We start from the raw sequence: 14212 nt of genomic DNA, 5'->3' as shown, positions 1-14212 counted from the left end.
AGCTCACGACCTATGAGTGCTGGTAACTGGGAGGATAGATACATGTCCTGTTTATCTTATATTCTTCTTTTAATGCCCAACATGGGCCAGAGGTCTTTGGCAGTAGGCCAATGGGGCTTTGCCCGCTACCATAATGGGGCTGGGCAGTGGGGAGTTTCAGTGAGATCAGGCAGTGGGAATCTGCACCTACATCACAGCCAGGGCATAGGGATAAGCGATGATAGTGCAGGCACAGTTCCCAACCACCCCAGTACTGGTGCAGCTCCCTATTGCTTAGCTCCAGTGTGGGTACAAATGGGAGTGGCAGTGGGGGTATAGGCACAGCCATCCAGAGCCAGACACCCTCTGGCTCACCCACTGACCCCTGATCTAACACATCCATTACTTTCTACAGTTTACTAGTCCTTTGATCTGAGCCAGTATGATTGCTTTTATCTACACAAAACTAATGCCCAGATCATCAAAGGTATTGGGATGCCTTAGCTCACATTGATTTCAAAGGGAATTAAATATCTAAATAGGAGATAAAAGCCTTTGAGGATATAGGGCAAGTGATTTGCCCAACTTTACGTAGAATGTATGTAGCAGAAACAGGAATCAAATCCAGGACTCCCCAGCCCCAGTAGAGGACCTGAATCATAAATCATGCCCCCATCACAATGTGGTTTCAGTTAGCAATTGTCTGATTGTGACAAGTCATAGAAGGGTGGAATTATACTTTTTATACAGATCTCCCAAATTAAATTAAGTGTATGACTTCTTTTGCTGGAAACCTACTACATTACCTATGATAAATGTAAAGGAAGCCACTTACATTTTATTTGATCTTTTTTCCCTGTATCATCATAGTCCATATTTTGCTTCACCATATTTACCTGAATCCAAGATGACCTTGAATTTAGAATGACCTCCACTACCAGTAATTAGATGCCATGTGGAAAATTGTTGGGTTTTTTTTAATTTACAGACCTACTGAGAAAAACTGTACTGATACTGGTAAGTCATAAATTTAACATTAACTTCAGTTCAATTCAAACATCAACTTAATCTATGTTGGGTGGTGCCTAGAACCTGGTAAGTGCTGCTCCATTCTTAGATCTGACAACTTACAACTAGTCACTTTCACATGCATCCTCTCATCCTCTCTCTCACTCTCTTCACTGTTCTTACCGTCTCCCTGACACTCCCTCCACTAAACATTGTCTTCAGTCCCACCCATGGCATTGTATATGCAGCACTTGAAGCATTTAATAACGGACTCTGAAAATATCCATCCCCAAGAAGTTTGAATCCATTGGCAAAGCAGTGCTGTAGTTGGCTGCTTAATCTTCCCACAAGGTGTAAGTGCATGGTTCCCTGCCAAGAGCCAATCTAAGTACTGACACCATAAATGCCCCTTAAAGGGCTTATTCACTATGACATCTAGTACTTAGAGTTGAGACGTCATACCAGAAGGTCTAACTATAAGATCACAATTCATTGATTGACTTTTTGCTTTCACATCTAGCTTTAAAAGCCCACTGAATGAATCTAACACTAGCATTCTTCTTTTCTTTGGTAGTGCCGCAGGTCTTTGTTTCTACAAAACATTAAACCCAGTGATTCTCAACCCCGGTACCACAACACCCTGGGGTGCCTTGAGTTCTTTTCAAAGCTGCTGCAGGATGCCCCACAGTGTTAGTACTGTTTGGTTTGCAAGTATGAGTCACAAGATAAATCCAGAGATTTCAAATAAAAATCCATAGTTTTGGTCTTTCTGAGTTCTTTGCAACAGAAAAGCTGTTGTAGTACAAAAAAGAGTGAAAACTAACGGCTGGAATTTTCCAAGGGGTATCTCAAGTCTATTCAGGGGTACCTTGAATCTATCTAGGGGTTTCTTAAATCAAAAAAGATTGAGAATCACAAATTTAACTGATCATTCATCTGTTCATTTGACATTGGTTCTTGTTCCTGGCATCTAAACCACTGTTTTTAAGGAATTTTTTCTTTTAGTGAGTTTCTGTTTCAAAATTACAGAGGCAATTTTCTCCCATCCACCAATACTGCTAACATCACTGTAATTTGCAACTTTTCATTTCCTATATTTCTTTAAATTATGGATTTTGCACCTTTCTCATTGATGGTGACATTGCTCAGGATGTCAAAATAGACTGGAGTCTTGTCAGCATTACCTATCTAGTCCAACAGATTATCATGATTTGCCCAGTAATGTACTGCTGGAATTAAACAAGTGGGGTTTTTTTGATGCAGTCCAATGGTAAATTTTATGCAAGCGATGTCCTTCATCTTAGGGCTAAGCTGCTATGCCACATCATTTGGCTATACCACACATTACCTACTGGAAATTTTTCCTGGAGAATGTCCAATTCCTGTGTGATTTCTAAAGCCTTGAGTCAAAGCACTTTGTGGGTGATTGGCATTCCTTCTCTTGGCATTCATTTCTCTTTTCTCAAACATACTTAAGAACTTATTTATCAATGTCAGGAGAATGAGCCTTTTTTGACCACTGAATGGAGATGGCATTCTGAGTTTTCCTCTTGTTTCTACCAATGCATATTTGCTTTAGTAAAATTATATTTCCTTCCTGCCTCACAATTATTTGTTTTTCAGCATAATTATCACCCTCATTTTAAAGTTCATATTGTAGCTGTGCTTTATTTCCTTCTGTATCTTCACATATGTACTGCTGCTTCCTCTTTTTTCTATGTGATCTGTCAAGGGTGTTTCCCTGCCACCATTTTTCACTCACAATTTACCATAAATTCCTATGGTTTTAATTTTGCCACGTCAGTTGTAGTCAGACCCAGTAATCTGTTGCTTTCCCTGTCACCCCACTGGGTGCCCCCCTGCTACTTGCCCTCACATCTGGGTGCCTCGCCACCTGCTCATCCCCACATCTGCACCCCTCAATGTCTGGAACTCCTCACTCCCTGCCCACCTGCCTCATGTGCCCCCTTACTACCTGCCCCTTTACCATCTGCACCCTCTTGCTTCCTGCCCCCCCGGTTCCTGGTACCACATACCTAGCAGCTGCAAGGTGCTTCACCTGTACTGGATCCATCTTCAGTATGCACATACAGAGTTCTTCATTGCTGCTGCTGGATCCCTAGCCATCACATACTGTATGCCATGCCTCATGTTAGGTCCCTTGGTGCAACTGCTGAAAAACTTGCTACTGGCTCCCTTGCCACTGGCTGAGTCCCTCACTGCATATTGGGTCCCTTGTCACTGCTGCTAGACCCATCCTCACAGCATGCAGGTTGACTGGCTGGCATGTTCCAAGTCATTCTCAGCATCATGTATGGTGTCTGACTAATTGTGTGAGTAGTGGGAGCAAGGTGGGCCAGGCATGTTAATAGTGAGACATCTGATGCCAGCAGGGATGTGAGATCCCAGAGTCCCCAGAAGGGGTAGTTTGTTGAATATAGTGTGAGGGCCCACTCAGAGTAGGGTGCAATAAGGGACACCTGAAGGACTGAGTGTGTGGGGGTGCAGAGTGGGGCTGCTGAGGGTGGCTTGAAGGGCTGCACTGGGGTGTACCAAGTAGGGCTGTTTGAGCGGCTTGAAGGGTGGTACATGAGCCAACCCCAAATGTGTGTGTGTGTGTGTGAAATCAGTTGCCCAGTGAGAGGCTTAGGGCAAAAGCAGTCCAGCATCAGCACAGGGTTACACTGTGCATAGCAGGTGACCTTGAGGGAGCCAGAGTTGCTATGTGGTAGTACCGGGGAGACAGTAGCTAAGCCTGAAGGCCCAAAGGGGTTGCTTGAGGGGAGTAAATGTAGTAGAGAGTGTCCTAGTACTGGGGGGATATGTAAAAGGCCCTGGTGAGAGGGGGTGGAAGAGGTCCCCTGTGAGAGGTGGGGCAGTGTAAGTGTGTGAATGAGGCTAACAAAGGATTGAGTTTGCTCTGGCCTCAGACTGGGGCCCAATATTGATCTGGATGCCATGTACGAGGCATGGGCCACAGTGTAGAGGAGGTTTGGAGGTGTGGATAGTGCCCCATGGCATCTGGGTAGTGTAAGGACAGCCTCCCACTTAATAAATAATGTTAACATTCAAGTCGTGGCAGACAAGTGAGGGCAGACTGCCCTAGTCAGGTGGGCAGGCCAACTTGCAATCTGGCTTCTAATTTGTCCCCTGTCACAATTGTATTTCTTATTTCCATGGATAACTGGAAATAAGAAGTATCTGGAATATTGCATGTACAGACCTGTAGTTATACAGATCCTGGGGCTACTTGTCTTGAAACAAATTTCAGCAAAAACTAATTGAAAGAGTAAAATTTAGATAAATAAGGAGAATGAATTCAAACCATAAACTAGTCAACATTACGAATTTATTATTTTCTATTTAGGTTCATAAAGGTCACAACAACTAGCTTCAGTTATGCCGATGTGCCCCTTGCTGAGTGAAATCTGTAGTAGGAAGTTTTGATGGACTACAGAGCTGTTTGCTAGAGGGTGAAGTAAGTCCGCAAAAATGGTAGTGACTTGTGTTAGGAGTACATTAGAATTGAAGACACATATGGAACATAAATAAGGAAGCACCTGAATATATGAAATCTCATATGAACAATCCTCCCAGCATAAATGGCTAAGCAGACTGAAATCATGCACTGTTTGAAGTAGGAGGCTAGTAAAGATCTTCATGTCTTCAGGGGGTTGAAATGAGACGGGGAGTTCCTGAAGCATGACTATGCACAGGATTATAGCTGCAAGATTAGCCAGAAGGTCTGAAGTCAGATTGAAGAATTTTAAAATGTAGTTGTGAGAATGGGGGGACAGGGAGTGGAAATTGTCATATGTAATGAAGAGAGATGATGGGACATGGGAAGGGGAAGAAGACCTCTGCTCATTGGGTGAACTTTGGAAAATCCAACTGAATTTCTGGGATCTTATCCAAACTACATTTCTTAACCTCTTGAGGTTCAATGGTCCCTAGTGAGGGTTTTTTTGGTAACTCCACTTTTCTCTGAAGTAAGTGATTGTATGTCACTAACTTGCTATACCTGCTGCAGCAGCTGTTATGAAGCATTGAAGTCTTCAAAGCAATTCCGCCTCCACCTCAGCATTTTACAAGCTTACTTACAGCTTTTCCATCTGTCTTCTTAGATACAGACAGACTCCAAGGATGAAAGCCCAGGATGTTACTTTTGCTGTCTGAACATGAAACTCAGTTTGTCAGATTTGGGGAAAAAAATCTGGCTCATTGTTAATAAGTTCCTTAATGAGGCTTATTAGTGTCTCTCCTACAAGAACAATTAAACTAAACAAGTCAAACTGTTGCCTGCATCTGCCAGTTCCAAAATTAAAACAATTTAAAATATAATTTTCCTTAGCCATGTCATCTACTGCATCCCACTGGTTCTGAAAGGGCTATTTCACCATCTCATAAAACCCAGCTAGTTCTAGGAAGGAATGATGAAGAAATAAAAAGAAATGAATATCCACACCATCCCTACAAACATCTTAAATTCCCATGTCAGGAATCATGAACTTACTAACTTTTTACATTTGGGGCAGAAAACTAGAAACTAATGAAGGAAAATGTCACCAAATGAGTTGACTTCTGTCCTCAAGCTGTTCTGTTGATTTGGAGTCCACAAACAGTTCACACAGTGAAGAAGTTATGTTGTTTGTATTGAATTAGAGAATTTCTATTGCGTCACTGTGTGTGATGTAGCAGACTGCCCTTTTACCTGACATTTTTAATATTCAATAGAAAGCAAATGAAAATATACTCTCTCAGACCAAAATAAATATTTCCAAGGCGGCCTCTTAGTTATTAATCAACACTCATCAAAGATTTATTATTTAATTTATAGTCTTAGCATTCAGATCACAGCTAGTTACCACTGTTAAGTGATTCATTGTTCTAATCCGGCATAAGAACTACCAGGTTCCTATATACAACATAATGTGTTAGGATGTGTTGTTACCTGTGAATGTCCCTATGTAAGTTTGTTGAAAAAAGTTGTATTGCCACTGCTTATGCAGTGCTTTTCTACATTAATAGGTCCTCTCTTTGTGTTATACTGAATCATTTGGGATGAGAGAACTGTAATTAATTTATAAAATACATCTTGTCCAGCTCAATGAAGAGCTTGAGTGATGTGGTGTAGAAGCAAAAAAGGTTTATAGTCTCCCTTCCTTTCTTCATCTTCCAAAAAAAAGTATGGTTCTGCAAAAAAAAAAAAAAGGTCTTGACAACCATATGTGAACACAACTGAAGTTAGCAGTACGCAAGTGTTAATGTTGGCAGCGTATAAATTAAAGTTCCCGCATAGTCTTACATATACACAATCTAGAACAATGACACCCACAAACCTTTTTCATGAAAATAACTTTTTAGCATGAATGCTTGTAATACAAACACAAAAGAGCAGAGCCGTGTATCTAAATATGAGAGAGAGAGCAAGAGCACATGCACACATTGATTAGTTAACTGGCATACTCTGTCCTGAGATCTAAGGAACTGAACTCCAGGCATCAAAGGTAGGATATATTAACATATTTTTGCATAATATATTATGTAATACCTTTTTTAAAAAACCACATGTGTCTCGTTTGTGGTGCAGTTCAGAAGAAGTATCAGGCTGGAAGGAGTTTACTAGTGAACTTTTCAAGGATCTGTCCTGGGACTGATCTCATTTCACTTTTCCATTAAAGACAGATATTAGGACTGTAATGAAATTTGCTGACAAAATATTTGGGAAGCATAGGCAATGTGGAGGAGTGTTTGAATCTAATCCAGAAAGGACTGGCTGTAACAATAATGAAATGAAATGCAATAATAGAACATATAAGTTGAGAGTATGCATTTGGAGACTAAAAAAAATAAATTCTGATTAACTCCCTGATCAGCAATTGCTGATGAGGTACAGAAGGATCTGTTGTAGTAGTTGATTACCATATGACTATAAGCTATCAATGTGATGCAGGCATTATAAAAGACAACAGCAAAAATGAATCTGGAAAAGCAGTTCAAGTAGAGTTGGGGGAAATATTACTTACGTTGTAGAAGGTTTTGGTGAGACCTCACCTGGAACTTGTGTAGAGAAAAGACTACAAGGGAATGGAAAACCTGGGTGATGAGACAATTAGAAGAGCTTGTCTAGCCTAGCAAAGCAATGACTGAAAGCATATGATTGCTGCATATAAATATATCAAGAGGCCTAAATACCAGGGAGGAGAGAGAACTAAGTAAACTAAGAGACAGGAATAAATGGATGTAAACTGGCCCTGAATACGCCTGGGTGGAAACTAATTAAAGGTTTTTGATCATTATGAGTATCAGGTTCTGGATCAGCTCTGAGAGCTGTTTATGATTTGTAAATTAAGAAGTTATGGGACAAAATTCAGAAAGAGTCCTGAAGACTGCATCTCAGGACATGCTTTCCCATGTGAGTGTCAATAACTATTAAACTGCAGAGTCAAACTGTTTTGTGTAGAGGTTTCAGCTAGTTTCTGATTTACTGCTAGTACTGTGCTTATTAACCCCATTTATTTCTCAAGAGGGCCTTGGGGGAGAGTATGCTTTATTTGCGTGTGGTGTGATTCTCTCTTGTATTTCTTGCATTTTTTAGACAGCTGTAGTCTTTATAAGAAAGTCTGAGAACTTGTAAAATTTATAGACCATACTTTTTGTTTTGTTGTCTGTTACTATATTATTTCTGCTACTATATTATTTCTTCACATATAGCATGTTGGTATTTTGAATGGGATACTGAAATGATTAGTCTACAGAATTTTACTGGTTGGCATTTTTCAAAGCAGCCCTTCAAATTCCTCATCTGATTGTCTGGTGTTAAACTAAAGCCTGTGCTTGAACCATAGATCCAAACATTATGAATTTTGGAGGCCATTGCTCTAGAGCTCTGGATTATTAGGTTCTGTCTTCCTGTTTGGACTTAGCTAGGCATATATCCTAGAAAACCTGGACTGGGAAAGAGTCTTCAGGTTTTTGAGGTGCAAATTAGTTCCTATGTTTCCTGGGTTCCAAGCCATTATTTACCTTACTCTTAGTCCTTAGATCCCTTACAAGCAGTCTCTGTAATTTTGGGGGTACAGGTGCCACTGTCTCCCCTCTTTTGAAAGTGGAACAGTTGTTGATTCCTTTTCCCACTGCTTTTTCATTTGAATGCCACTTCAGACTGATCCTCAAGAGAGGCCCTGCAGGGAACAATTCCCTGTGTACTGGAAGTTGCCACTGCCTCCTGCCTTGGTTACTCAGCTGCCTAGTTATGCCCCTGGCATATATATATATATACCCTGAAGCCAGGGGCATAACTAGGCAGCTGAGTAACCAAGGCAGGAGGCAGTGGCAACTTCCAGTACACTACCACTGTGCTGTCAGCTTAGCTGTGTGGCTGCAATGGCGGCTGTTGTTATTAGTATGTATTCGACCTAAATTGCTGCATAGGATGCTGCCCTGTAAGGGGAAAACTAGCCAGGAAGAGGTTTCTGTTATGACAATACTGTATTAATCTATTTTGGGCAGGGTGTCCCTTTTATTGGTATGTACAGCACCTAAAACAGTAGGATCTTGGTCGCTAGACTGTGTAAGCATAGCAATCAGACTGGCTTGAAGTAGCATTTGAGCACAAAATTCACTAAGCTTTATCATGTTACTTTCTGTAGTTATCTATGTGTGTTTCTAGTAAGCTCAATTGCTATTCTGTCTATTAAACAGGACCACTTTTTTCTACAGCTGGCTATATGTTCTCAGTCACTTTTCTCTAAACTAAAGCTTGCTGATAGTAGCATCATACTTAACAGAGCTAAAAATCTTTGGCTCCAGTGTGGTTCCTACTTTGGGATGTCTCCTAGAAGACAACAGTGAGTGGGTCTGTTGCAGAAGAAAGAATGCATGTAGAGGAGACAAGTGATTTATGCTAGACAGATGAAATGTTTCTAAATAATCTTCCTCCCCATAAATCCTACTGTGTGCTTTGATCTTTAACTTTTATTGTTGCATTGTAGTTTATATTACAGAAAACAGTAGGAAAAAATGAAAGGCTATCATTACTATAAGAAAGTTCTTTTTTTTTCCCCATTTGAATCACAGTTAACTGGAATATACATTGTATGGATCTTCAGAAGTTGTAAAAAATAATGCGTGTAATCTGATAAGTTTAATATAAAGCAAAATCAGTGATCAGCAATAGTAAAATAATTATACTGTAGTAAATGAAAAGATTGGTTTGGCAGCAAATTAGTGACCAGTCTGTGTGTTTGATCACTGGATCAGGACAGTGTTGGGTTCTGTATATATAAGCATACTGATATTGTTAATACCAAACAGTTCTATTGCTATTTTAAAAGACATATTTCTTTAGCACATGAAGAAAGTTAGTTACAACTCTGTGAAAAACCCGCTTGCAAATTCATCTGGTTATCATTTACTCTTTGGATGCTTGTGCTAAGGGTTTAGTCTTTGGGAACGTTTTTTTATAGTAGGTGGTCCCTTCAAAGCTTTTCATTTCATTGGACCATTTTGATTTGCTGGAGAAGGCTCTTGCAAACTTTCATTTAACTGTATCCACACATTGCTATGAACTAGAGCTAGAATGGCTACTGTTTTAATATTTCCTGTTTTAACACAGGAAGATACTTTGAAGTACAGTCTGTCAAGGAATTTCAAATCAACAGAATCCAATTTACTCCATGATTTCTCCAAGGATGGATATGAATATATTATATTTACATTTTTATATTTAATAACTTACTGATTTCAGATATCCTAATGTCTCAAATGTTCTAACTTATAGAGGTTCAATTCAGAAAAACAAATGGCTGCTTCTGCATTTTGCAAACCTTTGAAGAGCTACAAAACTTTGCTAAAAGTTTTTATGTTATAAAGATAAATCTCCTAGACAGGGAGCTTTTGGTGGCCTTCTTCCCCCATAGCTTGTGTATAATATTTACAAGCAGAGTTGTCAATTTCTATTCTGCATATTCTGTTTCTGACTAAAAAAATCGTTAGGGTCATATTTCCCTTTTTGATCATTCATGGTCAATAAGAACCCAAACTATAGCCCCTTTAAGGCAATACAGGTCTTTTTTTTCCATACAACATGGAGTTGCCCTTTGACTCAGATTTATAACTCTGACATTTCAGAGTCTTCATACAGGATTCTGTTTCTTGGGCTGTATGAATTCTCTACAACTGCCCTTCATTGCTTGTCACTTAGACTTTTAAGAAAATCATGTGCATGGGTGCTGCTTATCCAAATTCAGCTTCTGAGCCTAGGTGTGGAGGAGGGGAAACAATACCATAGATGCCACTTGAATAATTCAGCGTGTTGTAAAATTACTGGGTAAAGTTTACCACTTAAATTGTCCAACCCTGCTCATGAAACCATCAATGGCTGGTTCCCAGCCAGTTATTGCCCTGTCTCCAACATTCCTTTTTTGGGGTTCTTTGAATGGGTGATTGCCTAAGAGTTCCAGGTGCATCTGGATGCCATTGAATTCCTGGCCTCTTGTCAGTATGACTTTTATCCTGGATAATAGCATGGAGACTGTGCGTATGGTCTTGGTCAGTGATCTTTGCTTGGAGGTTAACAGGGGGGCATTGTGTCTTGCTAATCTTATTAGATCTTTTAATGGCCTTTGATATAGTTGACTATGAGGTGTTGATAAAATATTTGCATGACCTGTTGGGTATTTGTGGGCCAGCTATAAATTGGTTGTGCTGTTTCCTAGCAGTGAAGTCATAGATGCTAGTAATGGGTGTGTGCTCATCACTCTCTTGGGACTTTCCTGTGGGATCCCCCTGGTTCCATGTTGTTCCCCCTCCTGTTCAATGTATATATGAGATTGCTGAGCAAGATTGTGTAGAGGTTTGGCTATCATTAGTGTGCTGAAGATACCCAGCTCTGTCTTTCTTATCTAACCCAGAACCTATAGTCTTAGTCCTTTCCCAGTGCCTGGCTACAGTTGGGGACTGGATGTGGGAGAACCAATTGAAACTGAATGCAGTCAAAGGAGGTGATGGTGGTGGGCGGACTACTAGAGTTCAGGGGATTGGAACATCTATCACTGATGCGGTTCTGGTCTGGAACAACCTGATCTTTGAGACCTGCTGGAGTCTGAGCCTCGGCATCTTTCCAAAGCTCTGTAAGATCTTCCTATTTCACCAGAATTTAGCAAACAAAGATAGACTTGAATATTGTTCAAGGGGTTTCTGTTGTATGTTATTTCTCTATTTGCTTTGTTGTTTCATTTTTGTTCTATTGTTTGTTCTCCTGTTTGTTCTTCCTATTTTGTAGGTTATTTTATTCTCTTATCGCAAGCCTGTCTGATCCTTTGTTGGGAAAGGTGGTATGTAAATTGAATGAATGTATAAATGAATGAATGAATTAATAGTCATTCCTCTGTTAGCTGTATTATATTTAATGGGTTTTATATGATGAGGCAATAAAATAAATGTTCCAATTTTTTGCATACATTTTGGTTTATTGTGTGATTGCCTGCCTCTAGCTGTTTCTTTGTCTAAGATGTCAGGTTATATTAGTTCATTTTACTATTGCACTTTTGTCCAGAGGCGAATATTTCTAGGGCTGCATTGCACTGAGTAATGGCCATTGTAACATAGAACTGTGGAATCCACTGTACACACACATTAATTGCTACATGAAAAAAGTTACTTAATCTTAGCTATAACATAAAAACTTGCTGATTTTTGGGAAATAATGTTTCTCTTGTGATTTTTCTGCAGCAGCAGGATTTTTTGCTTTAATCTCAAGAGTTATCCCAGAATAAACTTTATAAATCATACCATACAAAAATATAAATATATAAATACAACAATAGGTAAAATTTCAGAAAACTTAGAAAGTACTACTGGAACTTCTGTAACCAATGACATTATAGGATGATGTTTCCCTAGTTACTACAAAATATAATAGAAAAACATAACCACCTTTTTCTTGTACAGCCAGGTTGTCATAGATAGTAGGTGCATCTGCACGAGACGCTTACTGTGCAGTAGCCTAATAGCACTGTGCAGTAGTGTGCTTGTCAGAAATTGTGCTAATACGCTATTGCGCAGTGTTGGGCTACTTCACAGTAAGCATCACAAAAAAATGTGTGCTGGCACTACTGCACAGTGACTGTAGTTACTGTGCATTTAGTTAGTACTTTATTAGGCAAGTACTAAACTAAATGCACAGTAATTAGTGTGGATTAATGAACACGTAGATGCACCCACTGAGTAATAATAAGCCTGTATTGTATGGAACTAAGCCATTCTCTATCAAAAAAAAGAAGAAGAAGAAGTGATGACCAATGCATACAGAAGGTAATATTATAGCAAAATGAAGGACCTACTAGCTTTATCCAATATTAAATCCAAAGTTTCAGTAGTAAACACTTAAACAACAGAAGTGTATTCTAGGAATTGTGCTAAATTAATTAATATACACTCAAACTATCCTTTGGATAAAAGTAAAGGATGTTGTGTGTTTATTTCATTCTCTTTGGCATCTCTTAAATGCTTTGATCTTGCAAGTCATTCTACTACTTCGATGAGATGTTATGTAGGTGTAGCAAATTGTCATGATGAGGTCTAAGACTTCAGAACCAGTTTAAATAAACTTTGCTCATGCTTGTAATCCCATTAAATAAACTAGAATGACTATCTTGAATTGTGTGTAAATGTCATTTCTGTTGGTAAAAGGTGAACTGAGCATGCTGTGGACTAAATACCATTTCCCTGAAAGGTAGCAAAATGGTTATTGACTTCAGATGGAGTAGAATCAAGGCCAATGAACTGTGTAAATTGGCTAGTCATTGCTCAAAGTAAAATCAAAATACATATCTCAAGTATTTTCGCTGGTTTCATTTGGGAATTTTTTTAATCTATAAAAGAAATACTGGATACCCAAAACTTCAAAACCAAAAGCACTTGGGGCAAGTGTTACTAAAGGAACTTAATGTAGTACTGCTAAGCATCCCTGTGCCTGAAATATAGGTACTCAGCTCCAGAAGTAGAATGTACAAATATAAAATAATTACTTAAGTTTCTTATATTTTTAAATGGGGAGACCTAAGTGCCTAAGACTGTGGGGCATGACCTATCCCTGTTAAAATCTTGTTATGCAGGTATGCTAGCTCTATATCATTGCCTTATCACATGACCCTCCCCTTTGGGAAGTGCTTTCTTTGTGCAAAGGTGTGGGGAGGGGAGAAGAAACCAGATAAAAGAACTCTCTTGTACTAGTTTAGGAACATGGACACTTTCTATTAACCCCCAAAATGATCAGGAGTTTGCAGCTTTCTTAGTACATAGTCTTTAACAACTTTGATTCAAGTTTCATGCACCATGAACTCTTCTTGACCCTGAACTGAAATAAACAGAATCTGGGGGACAGGAGGGAAGGGGAAGAGAGGTTCAAGCAGTCCAGTGGTAGTATGCGCAGATGCATATGTATGTGTGTTAGGATCCCTCTAAAGCGGTGGCTCTCATCCCTCATTAGGCTTGAGGCACCCCTCATTAGACTCAAGGCCCCACCTTGGAAAATGCTAGCTCTTAGTTTTTCCTCATTTTTTGCTTGCTGAAAAATAATAGAGCAGTTTTTCTGGTGCACCAAATGCAGAAAGGCCACCAAAAGTGAGACTAGTTTTAGCACTATGGATTCCCATTTTAAATCTCTGAACTTAAATTGTAAGTCATATTTGCACACCTAACAGTGCTAATATTGTTAGGTACCCTTGAAAGGATCTCACAGAGCTCGAGAGCTGAGAATCACTGCTCTAAAGTGTAAATAGTTGATATATGAAAAAAACTGGATGCAACTTTATCACCATTGGTGGGCACAGTTTGAATGTAACACCTTTGGTACCAGCCACTTGAAGGGCAGGAGCAGGCAGCCTCCAGGTGCCTGAAGAGGGCAGCCCTTTTCAAACATAGACCAGAGAGGCAGCAGTCTGTGTTGAGCAGCCAAGGATGCAACATTGGGATAAGCTGCTTCTGGAACACGTTGGAGGTAAGGGTGAGGTTATGGGGATGGAGGACACCTCATTGGTTTTGGACATGACTTGAAACTGTATCCTGCTGGAATGGGGAGACCTGGTGGGACTGCCGGTGGTGTAGCAGCCCCACTAAAATACCAGGACCGTGAACCTCCCTAGTGTAAAGTAGGTCAGGGTGCCTAAAACTCAGCCCCCATCTTTGGGTGGGTTACTAAGAGGGAGAAGTGGGGCCAGGC

The sequence above is a fragment of the Crocodylus porosus genome, unplaced genomic scaffold (genome assembly GCF_001723895.1).
Source record: "Crocodylus porosus isolate Cpor-Errol unplaced genomic scaffold, CroPor_comp1, whole genome shotgun sequence".
Classification (NCBI taxonomy): domain Eukaryota; kingdom Metazoa; phylum Chordata; order Crocodylia; family Crocodylidae; genus Crocodylus; species Crocodylus porosus.
The sequence above is the reverse complement of the archived record's forward strand: the minus strand, read 5'-3'. Positions refer to the sequence as shown.